The following is a 25497-nucleotide window of genomic DNA, read 5'->3' on the forward strand; positions in this document are numbered from 1 at the left end:
TCCCTTTGATAGTTGTTTATCTGTTCAAAAAGCTGATTTGGGCAAAACCTGTAAGGGAAGAGAACCAAATATAGGCTTGATTTACAGGAAAACATCCAGCCTAATTTAAATGCTGATCTATCAATAGCCGAGTATGTCAGTGCTATGTTATTGGCATGCTACGGTGGTGGATATTTCCTGACGTGACTCCCATGAGGCCTCCTCCTTCCCCCTGATACTGAGGACTAATTGGATTTCCAGGCTTTTATCAGCTCTAACTGACACATACAGTCCTTTCTTTCCAGTTTGCTCTCTTTTATCTACCCCTATTGTTTATCTCTCCGGGTGGCAGATGCTACATGAAAACGCAAAGAAGAAAGCAGAGGAAGCCATAACGTCCAAACAGACAGAAGCCATTATACCTTGAAGATATGTGGAAAAACAAAGATGGACGACCGTTAAAAAAAAACCAAAAAAAAACAGCAGCAACTTAGCTATTCTCAATCTCCAACAACATGACCAATGTGATGGTTAGCACACATTCATAATGCAAGGCAAGCCATGTTGTTTCTGTAAACTGGGATGATTTAGAGCTCGTTTTCCCTGACAGAGCTGTGCCCACATCAGCTCTTTGCACTAAGTGAACTGCGAAACGACAATGCTGATTCAGCCCGATAAGACAAGAATGAAAGAGGAATTTTTGCCATTTAGACAAAAGCACAAGACAACATGAGTAAATATAACTCTCAGCAAAACTCATTAAAAGCTGGGGGCTTAGAGGGGGAGGGCTGGTGAGTGAGCCAGAGAGAGCTGAATATGAGATCAGAGGGAATAAGCTTCTAAAAGCGTGTTTGAGGAACAAGGATCGTCTAAGGTTATACTAATGCCAAGTGATGCCTGGAAGTCAGAACAGAGAAGGAAAGTTTTGCTCTTCAGTCATTTGCTTGTAAAGAGGCTCAGCGAGACAGCAGCACTGCATCACCAGATAAAAACTTAATGCCGTCCATCTTTTATTGATAAGTCTGAATTATAAATGCCGTGACAACAGAGCTGGCCATGTCACAGCATGGGCATGATGGTAAGACGGTGGCGAGAGTGGAGGGATGAAAACACACACCACGTCGACAGACAGACAGATGTGTTACATTGTCCAACAACACACACACACACACACACACACACACACACACACATCTGTACTCCAAGTTTTACAGCTCAAGCAAGGCAGTGAAGAAGCTTTGAGAGTGCTTGATAAATCTTCCAAAGGCTCTGCAGAGGCGTTAATGTACTTTTTCCCTATAAATAAAACACCTTGGGCTTTGAAACAGGCATAAAGTCTGATTCATCCAATCTGCAGCCCCCTGAGAAGGCACGAAACACAGACAAAATATGAGAAAACCAAGGAAAAATCAGACATTTATTACATATTGAAGGGGGACGAGTCATGGCGTACACTTGCAATTTAATCAGCTGTGCCTCATAATGCATATGAAATATGGAGGTAAAAGCCCACAAGCTGGAAGCCAGACTCCTGGAAATTTCTATCGCGCATGTTCTGAGACTGAGAGAGATGGAGAGAAAAAGATAGAGAAAGTGTGAGAACGAGAAAGAACCTCTAGGCATACAATCAGGAGAGAACAAAGCCCGAGCACTTCCACTGCAGATGGATTCTTCCAAAACATGGAAACTAGATTCACAGACTAAGGCATCCATAAAAAAATAAAATAAAATAGGACAGAGAAAAACAGGATGTGGTAGCAGAGAACCTCCAAAAAACCTCTACATTGTTGCCTACACAGGAATGTTCAGTCCACTGTATTCTAGTGCTGGTAAACATAAAGGCCAGGAAGGTTTAAATAGACACATCTTGGCTGAATGTGACCCGCTGCAACACTATCAAGCCAATCCCTTTGGTCATAATTGAGGCTGGCAGGGCTTTGCTAATGTGTGTTCCCATTGGCCTGCCTAGCTCTGAACAGAATGTGCAAAATCTCTAAGGAACCTTGAATTTACCAACAAAAGTTGCATTCAGATGCAAATTCTGCAACGGCATGCGTCTATGTGAGAGTAACTTTCTCTAGGAGAAGTTTATGTGTGTGTGCATGCGTGTTTGTGTGCGCGTGAGTATGTGTTAGCGGAAGGAGGGGTTTGCAATGCTCAATACAGTAAGGAATGCTTTTTTCATGATAATAAGAAGCCATGGTTTGTCGCCATCCTTCATCTATCATTCTCTGCTTCCAAATCTCTGCTCCACTACACACAGCAGTAACATCACTGTATTCAAGCAGGCTCGTCTACCTCATATCTAAACGACAAAATGACCCATATGAACATTTTATGCAGTTAAAACTACATGGTTAAGGTTTGGGTAAGGATTTTGGTCAAATAAACTATTATAATAGTATTGTTAAGGCAGGTGACTAAAACCATCATGGCTAAAACCAGTGTGAACCGTTTTCTGGTGTCAAACACTTTGTATGCCCATCAGCTATCTCAACCCCCACCCGTTGATTTCTCTCTGTGCTGTAAGAACATTTCTGCTTTGGTCCTCGTCACGACAGGTGCTTTAAAGCATCCTGATAGTACAGCTGAATCCCACATGATCTTCTCAACCAATGACCTCTAAACCAAGGCTTATCAATTATTAATGTTGGCTTGATGACATCTAAAACAATGGCTCCTTTAATAGGTCAGTGTGGTCCGTCCAAATTCTCAGTCCCCGGCTGATAACCCTGAAATCGTATTCAATAACTCTCCAGCTGCTCTTTGGTTTAAAATAGCGCCTGCACATTCTTTTGACAAATGTGCCTTTACTTCCTAATAACTAACTTTAATAGTTGAGAATGACAAGAGATAATGCGGAGGCTGATCCCATTCACCGGGAAGATTTAATTTAGATTTCCCTCAGGTTCCGATAAGCTCGGCACTCGGCAGACATTTTAAGATGACAGTCAGAACCTGCACAGCAATTTTCTGTTTGAATACGCAGACACAAAAGAGCAGTGGTTATACTTTAAAAGTGAGAAAATGAGATTTCTGCTGCGATGAGGAGACTCAAGTGTGAAATATTTCTCTCTGCAGTTACTGTGAAACCGTTTGCCTCTTCACTTGTGTATGTGTGTGAGTGTCTTTTGTCCTTGTTTATACATCATATTCTTCTCTAACCTTTAATACCATGTGGAATGTGCTGTTCAGACAGTGAAATATGAATGAGAGTAATTTTAGTACTTAACACATCATTAATCCTGCAGTGAGGCTGTTGCCCTGAGAGATGAGGTGAAGCTGCGATGTGTTCGGGCTGGAAAGCACACACACACACACACACACACACACACACACACACACACACACAGTGACTTATCATACATTCATTTGTTTATGTTTTTACTTCCAATAGTGATAGAAAGACATTATGGGTACACCTACCTACAGTAGGTTTAGTTTATCTACACAATGTGGCCAAATGTGTGTAGACAGCTTTGTCCTGGGGCTGTTTTTCATGATTTGAGCAACGCCCTTATTTCCAAGCGAGTGAAAATCTACAGCATACAAAAATATTTTAGACAATAACATGCTTTGTGCTTTGTGGCAAAAGTTAAGTGACGTGACAATGCCCCGCGCACAAAGCCAGGTCCATAAAGAAATTATTTTCACAGTTTGTTTTGGATGAACTTCAGCGGCCTGCACAGAGTCCTTTGGGATGAATTGAAACACCGACTGCGAGCCAGGCCTCATTGCCCAACACCCAACATCCTCAGTAATGCTCTGAATTTAATGAATGGGAGAAAATCTCTGCAGACAGGTTCCAAAATCTGGCAGCCTTCCCAGAAGAGTGGAGGCTGTTGCACTATATGTTACTATAATGTCCATGGTTTTGGAATAGCATGTTCAACAATTGTATATGCGTGTAATATTTGGGCGTCCATATACTTATGGCCACATAGTGTGACGCAAATAATATGCATGAAGTAATATATAAGTGAACATACATGGAAGTAGGGTAACAAACTGATAAATTATAAATGCAAACAAACACAAACACACGCCGAGAAACTGTCCTCAGAAGTCATGTTCTGGTAGTCACGTTATACTTTGGAGGAGAGCTCGGTCCACGCCCAGATACAGAAAAAAACACAAAACAAAAAAAAAAAAACCATGCATGTGTGCCGGGAGCACCATCCCCATCTCTGCAATTCGGTAATCCACAGGGCCCATTATCTTTTAAATGGTTTCAACACGAGAGAGAAGAGAGAGTGATGGGATGCTGGGTGAATAGTTTGCTGGAAAAAATAAGAGGGTGAGGAAGAGAGACAAACATAGAGGGAGAGAGAGAGGGAGGGGGGGGGGGAGGGAGAAAGAGACTGTATGATGGTGTCAGTTCAGACAAAAGGCCCAGTCATGATGTGTTCTCGCTGGAGAACAAAGAGCTCTGACAGACTCCCTGGGTCTGCTCTGTTGACTATAAATGTACACCATACACACACACACGCACACGTAGGCTGAGACAGACAGACACACAAACACACCCACACTCTGCGAATCAGACTTCAAACTTCTCTCTCCAACAAGGGGACATAAAAGGCATAACAACAGTTAGTCTAATTATCTCTGAATCTGTAGGAAATGAACAGCATTGTACTGTTCAAAAACTGGTCGGCCCCGGCAGCACTAGAGGGACATCACATAGCTACTGTATGCCTTTTTGTCTCTTCCAGGTTTAACAGACTAACTCAGTGAAGATATTGCTCATAATGAGTTTGGATTGCAGCCACACCACAAATAACAACATCACGACCTGCTGTGGCGAGGATGTTTGGTGACGGAATTCAGTCTTCACCTTTTAAGACACTGGTTTTCATTTTCGCTCACGCGCATCCACTTTTCGCTATTGCTCTCCGTTTCCAGCAGCAACTGTGTGGCATGTAGGGCTAGCGTGGTGGTCTGCAGGTTTTTTTTTTTGGGGGGGGGGGGTAGGGGGCTTCAGGCAGGGTCCACAGCGGGGTCACGGCATTTACCCCTCCTCCTCTGCACCCCTGCAGTACGCTCCATGAGAGCCCAAAGAGAACACGGAGGTGTTAGAGAAAACACAAACAGAGCCCCGATTGTGCCTGACTTGGGTTCAACCCCCCCACAGCCCCACCTCCAGGGGTTTAAGGCTGAGAGAATGAGCAACTGTCAATGGTGTTTTGTAAATACGTAGCTGTTTTCACTTCAGATGGGTTTATTCAGATGTCGAAGGGAAATGCGCCTGCTTTGCAGTCTGCTAGTGTCCTTGCCTTTCCTGTCCTATTGAGGTTTGTATGGGAAAGCCATTTGTGGTGCGTCCGAGAGACCGGCACAATCGCCAGCTCCTTTGACACAGGGGTTGACAGCTGAAACAAGTGAGCAAGCTGGTGGACAGGGCAGCCCACTGAGTGATGGCTGTTTCTTATTGGCACTTATTGACCAGAGGCAAAGCCCCCCTACAGTGTGTCACATCTCAGCTAAATGGATTACAGACGGGGCCCATTGTTCCTCTGACATAACTACCTCAATGAGACCGCATAACGTTGCATGACTGCAGCACCAATGAGAAATCAAACAGAGCATAAGAGATGATCTGTTTAAAAACTGTGTAACACTAAAAAAGCCTGATGAGAGGAGCGTTATTGGGATGCACGCTGATATTTATCTGCTTGGGGTAATGCAATTATCTCTCTAAACAATGCTGCCTGCCTCTAGTTTATATGCCGTGCACATCATGGTAAAATTAGATCACGTTCCACAGGACTCATAGGTTTTAAGCTGTCATTTGTTGTGTTTTAATTACATGCCATTTTTCTCCCATCATCAAATTAGCACCTGCAGTGGGGACTGCTCCTAATGGCCCTGACTTAATGATGTTTACAGACAATATCGGTTTCAACTTTCAGTAAACAACTGCTGCCCGCCCACTGAATAAATTACAGACAGCCCAAATAAATCAATACACTGGCTGGAAGTTACAGCTCAGCTACTGCAGAAGTGATCACTTCTATAGACTTGCAATTCTTTCACTGGACTGATAAATAATGGTTCTTGACTACTCAAGGAGGCCCTACACAGCAGAGGGATGTTTTACCGCGGGGTGGCGGGGGTCTGTGGGTGCTGTGAGCATCATCTTATCTGGTGTTAAGCATACCCTTGGGGGTTGGAGAGGCAACGACCACTTCTTTACTTCGTCACTCCTCCCATTCTCTGTCCTAACCCCCCACCTTCGCTAGCTGGCTTTCTCCGGGCCCTTTTGTCGGGGGATTACTGGGGGTTTAGAGACGCACACACTGATCCCTCCCTCCCCTATCGGAACCACACAGGGGGTTAAGACTGGAGCACAGAGGGGAGACCTCGGCACAATGATCTGAATTACAGAAGCTTTCTATGTATGGCCACTTATATTCCCCCCATTTGCTCTACTCAGAAATCGCCACAGAGTGCTATTCAGTGCTTGTGGTTTTCCCAGCAGGAATCTTGGGCTATATGCCAAAACCCTGGGCAGATTTTTTTCAATCTAATCTACACCTACAGAGTTCAGTGAGTGTGTTTTCTGAACCAAACTCTTTGTCTTTTGCTGAGTTTAAACATAAACATGTGGTCCTTGTAATCATCCACGGTAAACGACCGACACAGAAAATATCCACGGCAAACAAACAAGCCTCGGGTGAAACCGCAGCAGTGTATGTAACTGCAAGCAGTGAACACACACATCCCACATCATCCCTCCGTATTGTGAGAGAGCACAGGCTGTCTCCTCCTCTACAGGTCGGTATCCATCTCTCTCTGTCCCGTCCCTGGGACAGCTGCCCAGACAGCCCATCTGTCTGTCCTGACCTGTGTTTGGGACCATGGGGGGAGCCTAAGTGGCCCACAAAGGGGGTCTCTGGCATGTTGCCTTCACGGTAATGACAGTTAAGCTGCCAGCGGCTTGCCTAACAGCTCTGGAGGTCTCTCTGTGGTGCTACGGTATTGATATTGTATCGGGTTGCAAAGGGCTTGGCAGCCTTTTAATGAGTGCTCAGATTGATCAGGCGGTAGTGGCTCTCCCTTTACTGTGGATGATGCTTATTGGCTGTCCCTGCAGGCTTGACCTCCCTCTTATCAGTATCAGAGGAGGGAGATTTACACTCTCATGCCCTCAGTACATACGCACACAACCACACACATGCTGCCACGTGTACACTCTCAAATGCAGGAACACTAAAGATGTATTAATGAATGTTAATGTTAAATATTCATATCTAAATTGAACACAAATAACTATACTATGCTTTAGGGGATTTTCACAATCGATTGACCTCAACACAGTAATGGCTGCTTGTGCTGTAAATTAATATGTTTTATTTTATTGTTTTATTATTATTTTATTATTCCAGTCAATATGTGATGAGAGAGAGCTGCTTGACTGGACGTAGGCAAACTTTATAAACTCCAAACTCTTAATAAATTTTCACTGGCGAAAATATTTGCTTTGGTTACAAACACACTCACTCACTGGGGTGTGATGGAGCATCAGCAACAGCTAACACAATATGTAACTATTAAGGGACTCAATCTGTAGCCAGTCATCCAGTTTAAAACACTATTGGCAATACATTTTGAAGGAAAATAATTGAAATCTGAAATCTGCCTCTAAAATAAAAAAAAGGTCTTTTAGTTTTAGTTGTAGTAATAAAAATATCAAGTTGCTGTAATCGCAATAATTATTCCCCAAAACAGAATACTTTATCAGCACTTACACAGAAAAAATACTTGAGGCAATTTTCTCAGTAAAGATATCTGCTGTGAGGAAAGTAACACTTTAAAAGAAAAATCAAAACAACATTTAACATTTTATTCTGATGCATGCCAACACCCACACACACACACACATACACACACACACACACACACACACACACACACCCACACACACACACACACACACACACACACACACACACACACACACACACACACACACACACACACAGAGGAGAGAGAAAGCAAAATGTCCTCTATGGGAGCTGCTCATGGAGTCATTAACTACAATAGTAAGCAAAGTCAGACAGAAAAAGGAGAGAAAGATATTTAAACTGCCTGCCTGTCAGCGTCTATTATAGTACTTCACCTTTCTGTCCCTCCTCCTCCTCCTCCTCCTCTTCTCCACCTGCCTCCCTCCACAGGCTCATGTCAAGGTCACAGTGGTGGTCTGTGGGACTCAACTCTCTCCTATTAGCCCTCCATTAGGCTGCTGTCAGAGAGGCAGCCAACTGTCGCCCTCCCGTGGTTGTGATCATGACCCCCACTAAGCCTCTGGATCCCCCCCCCCATCCCTCCGGGATCTACGGCAGGGGAGTAACAGGATGGAGGTAGAAATGAAACCCCAGCTCAGTTCTCAGGGGAGAGGACACTGTGATCATTTTTCAGTGGCCTTTACTGGTGAAGCAGTGGGAAGACCATTCCATGACTATGCTGCCGATGGGTCACACTGAAATGTGATGTGAAAAAAAATGCAGTGGATTTGCAAGTAAAAACCACACATTGTTGATTATGTCCTCTTCAAAATGTTCTCTGCATATATGTGCTCCTCCTCTCTGACGCCTTCTCTCTTTATTTTCTCCCTCTCTTTTCCTATTAAACATGAATTAGCCATGCTTTGATCAAGTTCATCACTCTTGTGTTGTAATTAGTGCTGTGTCAGAGCGTAGAGCGCGGCCCCACTTCACTAATAGAGCAATTACCGCACCGTCGGCCAGCTCTCTGACCTTCACCCCCACACACCTTCAAACCCTCCTATCACCCACCCATCAGCTCAGATGGAACATAAAGCATCAGACAGGACGGGAGATATACCCAGTTTTTCAACCACGTGGGGATTAATAGGTGCCTATAACCTTTTACTGTGGATCGCACTTGAGCGAAAAGGTCAATCAGATTCATGAGAAAAGCGTCGTGGATGAATGTCTGCGCTTAATGAACATCATATAACACCAGGGTCCTACGTGTGAAGCAGGAAAGCATTAAAAAGAAATTCAAGACACACATAAAATGGCCTGTAAATTCTCAGAGTAAGCAGACAAGAGAGGAATAGGGATGCACTGGAGGACAGAGGGACACTGTTTACTGCTGTAGAGATTCAATTAATTATCCCTACATCATAGTTAAGAGAGAGTAAAACACTACAAGCAAAAGATACAAGGCTTTGACCAGAATCTCCACCAGCTGTCCTGCATTTTTCACAGGGTGGGCAGTGATGATATACTTGATGTGACACTTGTCATCCTGTGTTTGGTAAGCTCCTTGTTAAACATGTCTGTGATTAAAAGCTATTAAAGCAATTATCTTAACAGTAGGAAAGCTGGGGACGGGAGAACAGGGCCTTCTGTGGATTTCAGATGAAACCTTTCAGCGCCATCGCCCCAGATAGCTTAAGTTAGCTGAGTGGTTATGCAAGTGGGCAGCAGAGATATTTTTTTTTCAAGTGTAGAGATGCCCACACACACACACACACATACACACACGCTGTCTTCACAGCCAGCCACTTCCTTACAAATAGAGAGCCGACTTCCCAGCCAGCCGATGGGAGCTGACACACTGAAAAAGAATGAGCTGCTTCTGTGTTGTTACTATAAAGCTTGGCCAGAGTGCTGAGCGGCCTCTCTGTGTGTGGCGCCGCAGGTTGGCACACTCACAGGGGGCTTTATTGGGGTGCCGTCCTGAGCGTCAGGCAGCATGCCCGATGTTGACAAAGCCTGGTATCGCCTGCTGTCAGCCCATTCTGTGTGCACCCGGCGGAAAGAATCAATTAGGCCGAGCTCACAACAGAGCACTTTAATATTTGACTTTTAATCAGTGGGCAGAAGGCAGGCTGGGGCACGGAAGCAAGCTGGCAGTTCCCATCTTGCTGATGTGGAAAATGAGGGTCAGGGAAATGCTCCCAGAGCCCCACAATGTGCATCACATATCCCAGGAAGGATGTGAGAAATTGCCATCAACAACAGGCTAATCCCTCAAAGTGTTAAGGGAAAATATCCCTTCGTCAGTCGCAAGATATCAAAAGCACCTTACGCAACCAGCTGCAAGGAATGGAGGAGAAATATCACATAACTCTGCTCGTAAACAACCAGAGCTCTTTGGAAGGGACAGTGGTTTTAGAGAAGAAAATGAATTGATGAGGTCTTCACTCGCCAGATGAACTGCGCCTTTGAAGATTTTCTCTTGAAGACTTTTGGTTTTTATCCTGCACTGCCGAAGGCCCCCTCTGCCAGCAAGAAGAGGAGGAAGAAAGAGAGAGGTGAATGCTGTCCTCACGCTGGGGTTTTGAAGTGGAGATCAGTCCTCAAACAGAATAGCTTACCAAAGGCACATCATTCACCTGTCTGCTCTTGCTAGTGTCAATGAGACATGAAGGAAAATCATAGTTCAACTCCCTCAAATGCTCCGTCAAGAAAAGTTATGGAGTCAGGCATATTTTTTCCACAAACAAAACAGTAAACTATCGGAGCTATTTTAAGAGCCATTTGTAGTGAGTCGTTTGTTAATCAAAAAGGAGAGCTGATTATAGTCGCACATACTGATGTTTTTGCAAGTGATTATGAGTCAGCTGTGCACAGCTGTGCACATAATATGCCCACATGTTCTGAGTGCTGCTGCTTCTTCTGCTGCCCAACTGTTCACACAGGATGACTCTGATCACATCAGCACAAGCATGCCGGTGCTGAAGGACACTGCAGTGGTGATGTGTCCAGATCATGCAGATTGATTGCCTGTTTAAAACTATGTTATCACAAAAAAAATCAATTTTTAAAACTCCAAAATGGAGTTCAAATACTGACTTAAAGCATAAAACATGGCCGATGTAATCGTTGCTTGTTTAGTAAAGACATGAAGCTGGTTTACAGCCCAGAGCCACAGGGGGTGAAAGCGATTTTTCAGCTATTGGTTTAATAATTCTGAGCTTTGTAGTTTGCTCATTAATTCTCACGACTATTTCCCTCAGCTTCACCTCTCTCTCTCTCTCTCTCACTCTCTGCATCTTTCATTTCACTCTCTTTTCCCTTCTCTTCATAATTACCATATGGACTGATGGCCACAGAGGGGGCATCTGCTGTGGCCACAACGCATCTGCAACACCCACAGCTCTTTGATCATGGATTCCATCTCAGTGGGACCAACAATAACCACTCTCTCTTGTTTGTGCAGAATGAAATACTAATCACTGGTAGAAAATGAGGTGATGTGTTTTTTAGAGTACCGTGACGCATGAGTTGCCTCTGGAGGTGACGGCTCTATCCCCCTCAGTAAATTAAGTGTTGATGTTAACATTAGCCTGCTGTGTTGTTTGTTTACTCCAACGACTGTAGAATCCATGGTAAAAGGAACAATAATCTGAACTTGACTTATTTCCGCTGTGAGGCAGGGAATGATACCCAGATTGGTTTATAGATAGCTAAAAACTGATGAATGATAGGCCGGTGGCAGACATCACACAGTTAGGTACTGTGATTATACTTTAATGATGAAACATGAAGACATGTTCTTGCACGCGCTGACCCACATCTGTGTGTAAAAATGCAAAATGAATACAGAACCCTACAGAAGCTGTAGCAACAAAGCAAAACCTGCACACGTGCGGGTCAAATCCGTGTGTGAGAGGGAGAAACGAGATCTCACTTTGACACAGTAAGAGTAAGAGGTGAACAGCCTTACCTTCCTTTCTAAACAAGCTGTATCTGATGTCCTCCTTGCCCACAGTAATCAGCCTCTGACTGCCAAGTTCTGCAAGCAAACACAAAGTCCAGAATGGATGAATACTTCCAAAGCTCAAACAGAGCCAGGCTACAGTATCTCTATGCCATTCCAGCTTGTTTTTCAAATCCTTTGTAAATGTCTGAATCTTGTGTGCATACTAGTTTATAGCTGTTAGACTCTGGCCTGTATTGTCTCTGTCCTCCTTTAACAGCTACCATAAGCCATTCTGGGTCCAGATGCCACTCCCAGTCACCACTCCTCCCTCACACATACCCCGAGGACGGTGACACATCTGTTTTAGACGAGAACACTGACGAACTGTGCCATACTGAGAGTAAACAACCACATACGGCATGTCAGTCCACACGGTTTGTAATCGCACGTATCTGGAAGTACTCACTCAACATAAAATCTATATTTGACTGATGTGACGCCGGAGGAAGCAGGCGATAGTTCAGGAGGTAGTTTAATTAGACCTGTGCCAGAAATAGAGTAAAAAGTGTCTCGTTTTTAATATAATTACAGCTCACACTCCAGGACATTTTTAGTGATAGTGATAATCATCAGTTTCTGTTTGCAATACTATGCTCACATTCAGTCAGGCAGACAAGTAAATCCTTACACTGCTTTAAACTAGGTGTCAAAAGAAGTTGAGGTACAGAAAAATAGCTGTTTTCACACGGCTTTCCATCAAGCTGCCGTCTACCATTGTCTCCACGTCTCCAACTGCCTCTAGTTGTGATCTTGTAAGCTACAAGGCCTCATTCTGTGTCTGCCTGTGAAGACATGTTGACAGGAGTGGAGCCGTCTGATCCATGTTCTGATTGGACAGGTGTCAGTGTCCGACATGTAAACATCAGAGTCGAGAGCCAAACCAACTTTTACGTCTCCATAATAACTGTGAAATCTTGGCCTTAATCTCTCTCTACTGATGGAGCTGCTCATATTTCATACATAGTCTTTAGCGAGATGCTTTGCACACAAAAACGTGGTGATGCACACATGCATGCACCCGTTTGGTATGTGCAGCAAGGCTAAGAATACGCTGGAGGACCGTATGAGCCCACATGTATCTCGCTGCCAAGGCACGTCTCTGACTCCAGCTGCTCTCTGCCCGCGCCAGCTCTGCCAGCCACTCATGGGCATCAAAGAGAGGTGAGGCTGGACACCTGTGCCTGTCTGTCTGTCTGTCTGTCTGTCTGTCCATCTGGAGCAAGAACAAAAAAACCTAAGATCTCTGTCAAGGCTTGCTTTGCACTGTGAAGCATATTCCTAGATAGCTTAACACATAGCTGACAGACATTTGAAGCCAAGGACACATCCAGAAGGAGGACTTTCAATTGTGTGACAACAACACAAAACATAAGAGGCATCATTTATTTAGACAGGATTTTATTTGGCCAAAGATGACATCCACATAAAGTTGCAGCATTCAGCAGACACCGGAGGCTGCAAACGGCAAAAGTGATTTACTTTCTTTCTCTCTCACTAAAATAAAGGAGTGACAGATTTAATATAAATAAGCAGAGAGGGGGAGGAAGAAGGGAGGGGATTGGAACAGGCTGCGGGTGACAAGGCAGTGTGACAAGCGTGGCAACTGAGAGAAAATGCGGCACCTGGCCTTGTCCTTGATGTGAATAAGAGGATGATACATCAAAAAGTGACAGGGCAGAAAGACGGTTATTACCCAGGCGAAGAGGAAGATGAAGAGGAAGAAGAGGAGAAAGGAATTATTTTTAGCAGCAAAGTAAAAAATACGCCAGGGGTTCAATTTAATATTTCCATAAAGCGTTCCTGTGTTAATGACTCATGTTTTATTAGTTGCAATAATCTCCTGTTCTTGGCAGAGTTACACCAAAACTGTAATGGCATTTTCAAGCAATGAGATCAAATGCCCACGTTAAGAGATAAAAGCAATTGGGAGACTTCATCCTCCTCTGACTGTGATAAGCTGGAATGAGCCGTCTGTCTGTTCAGGTTGATCCTGATGAAGTTTGACCGAGAGGGTAAATAAGCAGGAGCCCCAGGCCATCTCTTCTTTGATTAGCTGTATTCTCCCCGGCGGCAGGAGGTTGATTGATTTCAGTAGGCTGCAACCCCGGCTCTGCCCCTATTGATCCCTCATCCCCAGACCTGTCTCTTCCCCAATTAAGAGTTCACTAAGCCGCCGCTATAGACCACTCCTAATGAATACCACCTTCCTGCCAACATCTTTATGTTGCACTCACTGCGCTGCCTGTCTTTGGTGCTTTATCACCTCATTCCTCACTTTCGTCTTCTCCTCCATGCTACTCCTCTACTCCAGTCGTACTTAATGCTCAGTTACATCTGAACAATAATAGTGCAACTGATTTGTGATGATGTAGCTGGTGAAGGGGAGGGGGTCGCTAGGTTAGTGAAGGAATCCCACAGTTCTTTAAACATAAGCTTGGGTAGACAGTCCAAATCTCTGTACATCACTGGGAATCAAACCGCTTCACCAACAGCCAGATTTGAAGGATTAGAATGAATTGAGCTACTTTGGGTGTAAAAATCTGGAATGTGTCTGGGTGTGAGGAGAGGAAGATCAAAAGATTCATTAGATTAGAATTAGATCAAACACAGTCAAAAGTTGCGAGGACAGACAGAGGAGGAGGGTGTGAAAGTGATGCCTAGTCCGCACGTACACGGGTATATTAAAATACAGCTTTTTCTATTCTGTTTTGGCCTTTCGTCTGCACTCAAACTGTGTTTTAAGTCACTGAAAACGGACCTTTAGGAAAATTTGGGACAGAGATTTTTTTAACACAGTGCTTGTGTGGACGGGATTTTTTTTTATAACAAAAGGAGGAAAAATCCTATTTTTAAAAATACCCCTATATGTGTGGACTAGGCCTGAGAGTGGCTGACATGAGAGAAACAGAAATCTAAACGTAGCAGCCAAAAAACTGTCTGGCTCAGAATCGATTTAATTGCCAGGTACACATACAGATACAAGGAATCTGCCCATCTGTCTTTCCACAGAGCTGTTGGCACGTCAATCTCTTGATCTGCCCACCTTAAGGGTGCAGTCAGAAAACGCAGTTCAGTCACAGGTCAGTTGTGCCCCGATGCACCTGGCCTTAAACCCGTAATCCCACTGCTTTGGTGGAGTGAGAAAATCCAATTTCAGAGATCTGTAATTCCATGAACCTTATTAGGCAACACAATGGCTGCCTGAGGGAGAGGCACGAGGGAGGGCTGTGGGGGTGCGGAGGGGGGCAGGGGGTGGCGTAGCTGAAGTTGTGACCAGGCTAAACACAAGGACGGAGAGAGGGTGACAAACACAGAAATGGAGATTAAGGTAGAGTTGGAGTGTAGCAAATCAGGGAAATGAAGAAGACAAGAAGTGTTCTGGCACGGCTGCACTTCTAGTAAGTTACCATGACTAGGTACAACATGATGAAATGGGTGACACTAATTCACAGGGTTAAATTTTCAACTTGCCAGTCAGTAGTCACAGTCAAGTCCTCATTACTGCTTCCATAATTTAATCATGTCTTAAATTTGTCATAGCTTTTTATTTTTTTTCTCCATAAAACTGTTTGCTTTAAAAGCTTGAACAGAGGATTTTCAGTCATGTTTTATATAAACAGAATCTGAGAATAGATAATATTTTAGCTGTTTTAGGTTGGCAGGTGTTGCCATCCCATCACCACTGCATCCTGTATTCATTTAATCTTAACATCAGTGGGCCACTTAGACTGCTGCTATCTGAGTGCTGCCATTGATTGTTTGCCTAAATCCAGGAGAGCAGAGTGTGTCTGTTTGTTTTGCCTTGCTAATGGACACAATGTGAGCACACACCTCAGTGAGAGGAGACACGGCCATCAAAGAAAGAATGGCAGCCGTGACGAGAGGAATACACAGCAGGGTGATCCATAAATATTACTCTTCAAATCTATATTTTTATTTAATCCTTCATTTAAACAGGTGGTCTCATTGAGATCAGGAGAGAAGAGAGACCTAAACATATACAGTTTAAACACACACAGATGCAAAGATACACATTATAAATTTTTCACAATTAAGAACAGCAATTACAAGTGTGATTTCAAATACATAAGTACAAACTTTTATAATGTTCAAGTGAAATAAGAGAATTTAGCTTCATATTTGTGGAGCTCATTCCATTTGTATGCAGCATAATATTTGAAACCACCTTTTCCAAGTTCAGTATGAGGAAGAGGTGCTGCGACTGTAATGTTAAAATGTCCTGAGACCTGACATTGTAGGTACGGTATTTAAATGGATCCAGAGAGCAGAGATAACTATGCAGTTTTTGCAGTGGAGCCTTATAAATAAATAAACAACATACAATGCTGCTCCCTTCTGTTTGTTAAGGAGGATCATCCCATCTTTTCATATAAGATGCAGTGGTGAGTGAGAAATGTATCACTCGTTACGAAGTGCAGTGCACTGTGATACATTGAGTCAAGAGGCCTGGTGGTGGAGGGAGAAACATGCATATATACAATATCACCATATCAGGCCACATCAAGTGAAGACAGAATTGTAGATTGCACAATGTCTTTTTTTTTTTTTTTTTTACAGAGGTCCAATTTTGACCTTCAGTTTGCTTGATATATGTTCCACATGAGTCTTAAAAGTGAGCCTGGTATCCAGCCAGAGTCCCAAGTATTTATAACATTCAACAGTTTCATTTTCAGAACCCTGAAGGGTTTAGATATGGACAGCAGGCTAAATACTCTTAAGTGACCTTAGAGAATAGCATACATTTAGTTTTGCCAAAATTTAAAACAAATATGTGAGACTCAGATGGTGGAAATGATAAAAAATATAATGCAGATGAAAATAATTTTAATATTAATAATTACAAGTACGTAAATGAGATTCTGCTTATGAGACAAAAAAACTGTTGAGAAAAATTACTTTGAACTCGAGTGAGATCTTGGCTGTGTTCCAAAATGTCCCAATCACTGCTCTTAGCAGCCGCAGTTAATACTGTCATAAATTATTCACAACTGTAACAAAACTGTAGCAAAAGGCCACTGATAACCCCGGGATCTAAAAGCTGATTAGGGGAGGAGATTGGAGCAGGGATTTAATACAAAACTGGGTGATATAGCGGGGCTTTACTGATATCTCTGCTGTTTGATATTGCAAGTGAGAAGGGGCCAGCCACTAGCCGCAGTCTCTCCTGAGACAGATAGGGCAGTGAAGCCCGTACCCTGTGGCCAGCAGGGTATAATTACATTTCCCCATGGGGCACCTCTGCCGCAGCAGCTCAGCCATATAGAGGGAAAAGATTGAAATCTGATTGCACTCGCACATTGCTGTCGAATGCCTGTCCACGCTGGAAATCACAAGTATACACACTGTGCACTCTGAGCAGATATGGCACACACACAAACACAGAGAAACAGCACAGAATCACATGCACATACAAACACACACCAATGTGCGTCTCCTTATTTGCTCCTATCAGCCGTAGACTACTCTTTCCTCTCTACACACTGCTGAGTGTCTGAGAGGCGTCGTCAAAGAGCCTCTCCGCTTCTATCATTAGAGACGAGAGAAGCAGCAGCACCGAGATTTACACGCTGATCTCCCGATGCCGCTTCATCGCAGAACCTGTTAACAGCAGCTCATACATACTGATGAACAGGGACTCAGAGGGGGAACACGTGAGTGCTACTTACTGTCAGGCTACTTTTAATGTATGCTAAAGGAGCAATGAAATACTGGTTATGCTGCAGAGTTTTAAGATGAAATATCAGCTAAATAAAAAGTGAATCAGCGTGTTTCTGTCTGTTACCTGTAAAGTATGTGAATATAGGAATATTCCGATAAAACTGATATAGGCTATCTATTCAAGAGGATGCAACAAAATTACATAATTAATTGTGCAGCAGTAACTCAGATACATCATGACATTTAATTGCTGCTTCCCTGCTAAGATGGCATTTGTGTTTTAGTTTTTTAATTTCTGCTGGAGTGGAGTCATGGCAGCATCTACAGTCTAAGAAGAAGAAGCAGTTATCAAGACCTACTCGATTTCATTAATTTCCATCAGCATTTATCACATTTTCTCTTTTTCAATATCTTCCACATCAGCCAAGTGTGAAAACTTTTTTGTGGAATATTTTGGCTTCATTTCGAATTTCTTGTTTTTCCTTAAGCGCAAATGTGCATAAAAACAGATCGATGGAAACGTACCAACCGGTGTAGCGAAAGACAAGTCAACATGTAGAAAGACAAGAAGTGGAACAGATGGAACAAGCAGTAGCTCTGAGAGGGCTGAATGAAGCTAATGGGAGACATTAGCTTTAGGACCCTCTAGTATAACCTCACTGTGTCGAACCACAAAAGGTCAAGGCGGCGGTAAAATGAGCAGACACCGGCGCTGCCCCGGCTGCCTGCAGGCCCGCAGAGACCATGGTGCAGTGTCACCTTGGCTGCTGTCACTGATATCTGCCACCTGTCACCGCGCTGCCCCCGTGGCCAGGGATGTGGCTGCGTTGACAATGGGTTTATCGATAGCTCTTCCTCCTAAGAGGGGCGACGGGGGAACATGTCCTCTGCTTTCATGAACAGCTTGAGTCAACAGCCTCGGCGTGCGGCATTAGCATACAATACATATTCATGCCTGTGTCTCCCTTCAACTGCATCGCCAGCCCTCCTGCACATTTTCCAGCCATTTTTACAAACGGCATGTCAAGCGCCCCATTTTCGCCGGGGGTCCCACATGGCCTCTTATGTATTCACAGCACGGCCGCCGCAAACAACATCAACAGGTCTCAAGGTCGTCACTCCCACTGATTGTGTGTGTGTCTCAGAAAGAAGTGAACAACTCAAGAAGAAAAATGGCAATGAGAAAGATGGGAGCTAAATAAAAACTCAAAATGTGTGTGTATGTGTGTTATATGAGCATGGGTACAAATTTACACCAGTTATATGTAATGCACTGCAAATAAGTACATCAGTGAGTTTAACCATGCAATTACAGCTTAGTGTGTGTAAACAAAAATCTGAACAAAATGTTATGTGCATCTGAGTGCATGCAGGTGCGTTTGTGTGTGTGTGTGAGCAGATTGTGTAGCGTGCAGCTGCAGTCTCAACATGCCTGGGGACTAGCTAACAGGTAGACTTAGCAGGAGCATCCTCCTTCAGTCCACTGGCATCTCAGTGAGAAAAGAGGCCAGTTGATGTGGGGGTTAGAGCTTCCATGGCAGAGTGCGTTGTGATAAATAATGAATGCTTAAAGAACAGATCTCAGAAGCTTCCTTACTTCCTTCTATCCCTTCATCCCTCCATCCCTGCATTCATTCATCCATCCACTCATATCGCCACAACACCACGCGGCTCTATCATAAATATTTCAGCCTCTAGGTCAGTGCACTTACCCCCACCCCCCCCCCACCCCCCCCTCCCCAATACCATCTCCACTCTGCTGCTCTTAACCACCACCACTTGCTGATGACACAGCCTTTTGACCCATAAAGCTATTGACAAAACACTGATAGTGAGTACATTCACTGGGACTAGCTACGTAGACTAAAGCCGAAAAGGCTTCTATAGGAGTGGCAGCAGCTGCAACTGTTGTAATGGCTACTCTTAAACGACCAGTGTGTGAGATTTAGTGGCATCTAGCGGTGAGGTTGCAGATTGCAACCAAATTAATACACCTCTCCTCACCCTCCTATTCCAGGCGTGTAGGAGAATCTACGGCAAACTCACGAAAAACACGAAAGGCCCTCTCTAGAGCCAGTCTTTGGTTTGTCTGTTCTGGGCTACTGTAGAAACATGGTGGTGCAACATTGCGGGCTCCGTGGAAGAGGACTGGCTCCCTATGTAGATATGAAGGCATTGTTCTACGGTAACAAAAACACAACGATTCTAGTTTTCAGGTGATTATACACTAATTAAAACATACTTATGAATATTATATTCCATTTCTGCCAAGTCCGTTCCACTAGATGCCACTAAATCTAACACACTGGTCCTTTAAACGAATGAATGCTGAGTGGCCGATACCTCCTCGGTTTCTAAAAAAGATCCCCACAAGGTAAACAATCCAAAACTGGACCTGTCCTGACTCTGGAAAAAGTGATATTTTTCCACTGCTGTAGTTGTTGTTTTTGCTCTAATTTTAAACCCCCACACACACATTCAGCAACAGTCAGGATTATATTTGGCTGAGTAAATACAAAGCAATGCTGAGACAATGAATGTTCCATATTTCAAAACACCACGGCGTGTGAATCAGGAAGACAACCAATCACGAATTGGATTCAACACCAAAGAGCTGTGAGAGCTGTACTGACTTGTTTCACTGATTAAAGTGGATTCTCGCAGATTCTCAACACGACAGCAATATAATAACTGTCCTACAGCAGCGTACAAGCTATATAGAAACATCAACATCACTTTAAAAACGGACACTTTTAAACCAAATGCAGACACTGTACATGACAACAGCATCTAGCCCAAAAACTACCAACTTGTTCCACCACATAAACAGCAGCACCTCTCCACGCTGCTCTGATTCTTACTCCGAGAAAAGAGTCCAGTGTGTCCGATGAAAGAGGGGTCTGATCTCTCTTACCCTGATGAGCAGTGCCGTTAGCGACTCCATGCATAAATCTCAGAGGCGAACAGAACGGATCAGAGCATTCAAGTGTAAACTAGGGCAAAGCTCCAGCACTGTACCTTCTACATACGCTACTCTGGAAGCAAGTCCTGTGGAGGAACAAGCTGATCACATACTGAGGGATACACACGCTGCCCTCTGTCATCTATCAAGAAATGCACACACATATACACACATGCACACACACAAGAAAAATTCACACACCTGTTCTGACCAGTCTAGTACCATCCAGTCTTGTCCGGTCCGTTCAGATCCGGTCTCTTGCGCTGGCAGAGTGAGGAGCTCGTCTCACCCCCCACGCAGCCCGGTGCAGACAGCTCACTGTTATAGATGCACTGACAAGTGAAAGGAGGGAGGCGTGGTGTCACATGAGATAAATAAAAGAGGGAGGGAAAGAGGGAGGAGAGAGGCTCCCTCAATCTACAATTCAATTTCGCCCTCACTCCCTTTTTCGGCAGCCTTTCTGTCCTCTTCTCTTTCTCTCCTCATTTAGCATATTCTGGCTGTTGCTCTATCTCTCCCTCTGCTTTTCCATCTTCCTCTCTCTCTGTTATTCCTCGCCTGCTCTCCCTGTTTCTATTAGTTTTAGCTTTTCTTCTCGTGTGTTGCTTCCTGTTTCTTCTCTTTCTCTACTCTTTCACATTTTCCTCTGCCTCTTCCTCTCTTTCTCTCTAGGCTCTCATTCAGCAGTAGTGTGTGTGTGTGTGTGTGTGTGTGTGTGTGTGTGTGTGAGACAGTGAAACAGGGCAGCTCCGGCCATCTGCTGGAGCCTGTGAGCTTCACCTATTCACAGTCTCATAAAGGCAGAGGCACACAGAGGAGTGAGAGAGAAAGGAATGGGAGGGAACGAGGGATCAATCTTAATGCTGCAGGGGTGGGGAGGGAAGGCACAGCCTGGCACACACACACCATATCTATCAGGCTGGCACCTCTGAGGCGAGCTGGCGTGGGCACGCCTGCTCACTGGGTCTGGGCAGCACGGGGGATTTGGCTCACAGTGCATGGGCATGCAGATAGAAAAGAAAACGCACACCCAAATCAATTTATACACAGGCGCACAAAAGGTATATATGGGTGACTTCACACACACACACTCTCTCACACAAATCCACAAAACCAATTTCCTCTTTGACAAAACAAACAGGATCTATCAAGACGGATAATCCTACAAACTCAAAGAGACGTGGGGACGGAGGACAGGGGACAATTCAACAAACTCACACAGACGCACAAACAAAACCTGCCCTGAATCCTTCCATCACAACAGAGCTAAAGTAAGCTTTTCCTGCTTGGTTTAAGCCAGGTATTTCTCCTGAGTGCCCGTGTCACTTCCTATCCCCTGACCAGGAGGGAGAGGTGCGGGGGAGGGTGGCGGAGGGTGGAGGCATCCATCACTGTCCACAGCAGCCGTCCCATGATGGATGCGCCTGTTTATCCCTCTCTGCAGGTTATTTAGATGCAGTCACAGCCAGAGAGATTAGTGATGGAGAACCTCTGCACCTCCTCGCCTCTCCTCCCACCCCATCTAATCAATAACGCTCTTATCTATTATCTGCATTTCGAGGTATTTCTCCATGGAAATTTGAAGCATGGTGAGAAAGAGAGATTAATTGTCCACCCCCTCTCAGTGTTTTCAATTACAATGCCTTCAATGGATCATCTATCTGTCAGCTTGGCACACAACGGTATTTGTGTCACCGCAAAGAGATGAAACCATGCTGCTCTGAAAAAATCAAACAGCATTTTTTCCTGGCCATGACTGTCCCTTGCAGATGCAAAAAAAACTATTCAGAGGCAGGGATTTGCATTGCATTTGAGGATAAAGAATATTTTATTTTCTGTTTCAATGTCAGGTGCATTCAACACTAATCCTGGTAAAAAAAAAAAACATTGTCATTCAAGCCAATCAGACCCACGAGCCCTTTGTAAGAATGGATTAGCCTGTTCTAATACTATTCATTATTATCTTAAAACAAACTATACTACTGGAAAATTATTATTATTATTTTCCACCACGGTATGCATATCAGATGATGTCTGAGACTGTGAGACTGCTTACATAAAGGAGGCATCTAGATGCTCTAATATGCTGGATTACAGACAATGCCCCAGAGACGGCCATGTTTTTCCTGAGCGGTGCCGACATGCCAACACAGCAGCCCAGTGACACCACTTTAGCACATGGTTTATTCATGCTCCAGCTCCCTCTCTCTGATCGCTCTCACGCACACTTAAGCTGTGTCATCTCGCTGACTTCTAATTGGGTTTAGCACAGATCAACAGATGCATCCTCAGTCCAACCGCTGTATATGAACAGGGTAAAGTTTCCTCATGTAAACTACCATTACAGGTTGATATCTTATATATCAACCCCACAGGCTTTAATGGAGGAACCAGAGGAAAATCTCCACAGTGGGTCGAGATAAATTGAAAGACAAAACAAACAGAGACTAACACAAAATGAATACAAATGTCTGCATGTCTATAGAGAGGGTTCAGTCCTTGGGGAACACATTTAGCATTTCTGTTTTCTGCTCCATTGGACACAAAGTGGGCGAGGCCACCTTTGCATGATAGTACGCAGGCAGGTGCATAAATAAGAATGAATGATTTCTATTCTGATAGTGCAGAAAGACAGCTATGTTCTATCCTGCTGAGATATTGTCCTTGGCTGGGAGTGTGCTGTTACAAATGAATTTGTTCCTTTTCTGCACTGTGTGTGCCAGGCTGATAAAAATATCCCCTGTCAGCTGGCTGCGTGAAGAGGGGAGGACTCAGTGCAAATGAGGCAGACCCCCTCACTGTCTTCTCCTTCTCGCCAGCTCTCTCTATCTCTGAGAGCACTCCTCCTATTATTCTCTGGGTTTGGACTAGATGGTTCAAGGCTGAGTTCCCTCCACCACCACACACAGTTCCCCCCGCACCATGCCTCCATCCATTCTGTGATTCCCTGGATGAATATGTGTGTGTGTGTGTATATGTGTGTGTGTGCCAGTGGGTCCTGTGCATTGTGACAACTCTATATCACCATAGCTACATTATGGAGAGAAACAAAGATAGAGAGAGGAATAAAAAAGGGAGAAGCAGTGGAGAAGAACCCAGGAGCTGACAATGTGGGGACTCAAGGACACAGGATTGACAGATTGACTCTACTACTGCAGGTAGAATAGTAAAAAGGCCGTCTAACCTGTAAGCATAGCTGCATCCTCATGCTCAGTTCTTACAGGCTCAAACATATTTAATAAATATGTCTTCAATATGAGATAAAAACAACACTCCAACACACACAAACATTAGAAGCATATGTCCAGAGGACAACAGTCTTGGCTAATTACAAATGCAAATAGTTGAATCAGTCACATTCTGCAGCTGTGCTCATTGCTCCTGGACTCCGCTCGAGGTCCCGTGGTGCAGGAGGTCGTCAGAATGCCAGGCAGGGATTAGCCGAATACCCCGACATCATTACAACCCGGCAATGATGCACGCCACACATCATCCTGTCACGTCTAATGTATTCTCCCGCTTATGTATTTCATCCCTTCTGTCACCGTCACATCACACTATACCATTGAAAATATAAATAGTTAATAAGTCGGTTATGAGCAACCATCGTTTTCCAGCAGTTGGTTCTGTATCCTGAGGTGATGTGATAATTCATTCATGAGTGTCCCACAACTCTGAGTGGCACAATTAAAGAGAATAGAGGCTTCAGCAAAGTTTCCTCCGTTGCAGATTTCAAATTTAATTGCCAGGCTGTTGGTCACAGACGTTTTTCAGACAGAGGAACGTCTGGATGAAGTCTCTGACTAAAAGCTTTGCAACAAAACGTGAAATCTCCAACAGAGCAAGTGTAAAAGAGCCTTTGTCCTCCTTAATTGTACTACAGAGTGTAGATTTTCCTGTAGCACCCTCCTGAGACTGTCTGCGATGTGTTTAAGTTCTCCTCGTTCTTGTAAAGTATCTCTGGAAATGACAAGGACAAATAACAACACAGGCAGATGTGCAGACGGACATAAATCTAAGGAAAAACAAAAAAAAAAAACGCCAACATGGTGTCCCAGCTGCATATGTATATTTATTCTAACAACATTTTGAGTATGTAGTGCATTCATACTGGAAAAATGTCCAACTCAGGTATACTTAAAAAAGTCAGAATTTCTACTTAAGTGTCAAATTTGATTAAGATGGATACCGTCGTCCCACGATGCAATGCACAACAGAAATAAAAGAGCTGCTGACAGCTGGAAAAAAGGAAAATAAAGACTTTTCTAACTGCGCACATTTTGGTTGTCATAGCAGGACAGGCACAGGTGTTACTAATCACATTAACGAGGAATAACGAGGGCTACAAGCCATTAAGGTCTCCTTTTAGCTATGTAAGTGATCTACTACACACAATATCAGCGCCATGGAACTGAAACACAGCCATTAGTAATCCTATTAGTTACACCAAGTTTGAAATTTTGTTCCCAAACTGCAGCTTCATTGACGTCCCACATGGCTTGTATCATTCCTTGTTAGTACAAAACACTACAGCACATTGATTTCTCGTGTTCTCCATCTGCCAAAACAGTATGTTGTCAACATTAGTACATGGTGAATTAGTACATAGTAATTAGAAATGGGACACCCTGTCAGTCCTGCTGACGGAGCCCGTGTTGTTTGATGATCAGCCAGCAGGGGGAAGTGTATTCAAGTCTGGAAGGAATAAATCTTCCACTGAGCATTAGGGGTTTATAAAAAACATTGAAGCATCACTTTAAGGTTGTAGAGACAACTGCATTGATTTGAAAAGTTGATTCATTTCTGCCGTATATTTTATTCTGTATATTTTTTCACTGCAGTACTAATGTTGAAACCTGTCTGCCTGCTCTGACATATTTCTTCTTCTGTTCACGCCTCGTCCCCCACGTACTAGCACATACTGAGCCGTTGTTTGTCCTTGGATATAAATGTGAGCCTTTGAAATAGTGCTTTTCTCTATTGTTAACATGTATTTAGTTATTGTTGAAAGAATCAGTTTAGTCGCCTTTTACAATTCACATTTGTAGAGCTTTTGCACTGTTCGGAGGCATTGAAATTCACATCAAGTTGAGTCAAATCATGAGCAGAATGTGTCGTTTTAAGATGAATCAAATCTT

At 43.9% G+C, this 25497-nt stretch overlaps 1 protein-coding gene across 8 annotated transcripts in view; it reads right to left on the reverse strand.

Moving 5' to 3' along the window:
- The window catches only part of sulf2a (sulfatase 2a), a 45932-nt gene that overhangs the window by 13036 nt on the left and 7399 nt on the right, over positions 1-25497 (reverse strand). For 5 of the 8 annotated variants that reach the window (XM_042405680.1, XM_042405676.1, XM_042405682.1 and 2 more), the window contains 2 exons: positions 20561-20691; positions 11683-11751 (listed from right to left, as the gene is read on the reverse strand). The exons of 1 other annotated variant lie outside the window; for it this stretch is intronic. The gene's annotated coding sequence lies outside the window, so the exon portion shown is untranslated. The remainder of the gene's footprint in view (positions 1-11682; positions 11752-20560; positions 20692-25497) is intronic. 2 more of the 8 variants (XM_042405675.1, XM_042405677.1) reach the window with 2 other exon arrangements.

This window comes from Thunnus maccoyii, chromosome 3 (genome assembly GCF_910596095.1).
Source record: "Thunnus maccoyii chromosome 3, fThuMac1.1, whole genome shotgun sequence".
Lineage (NCBI taxonomy): Eukaryota > Metazoa > Chordata > Actinopteri > Scombriformes > Scombridae > Thunnus > Thunnus maccoyii.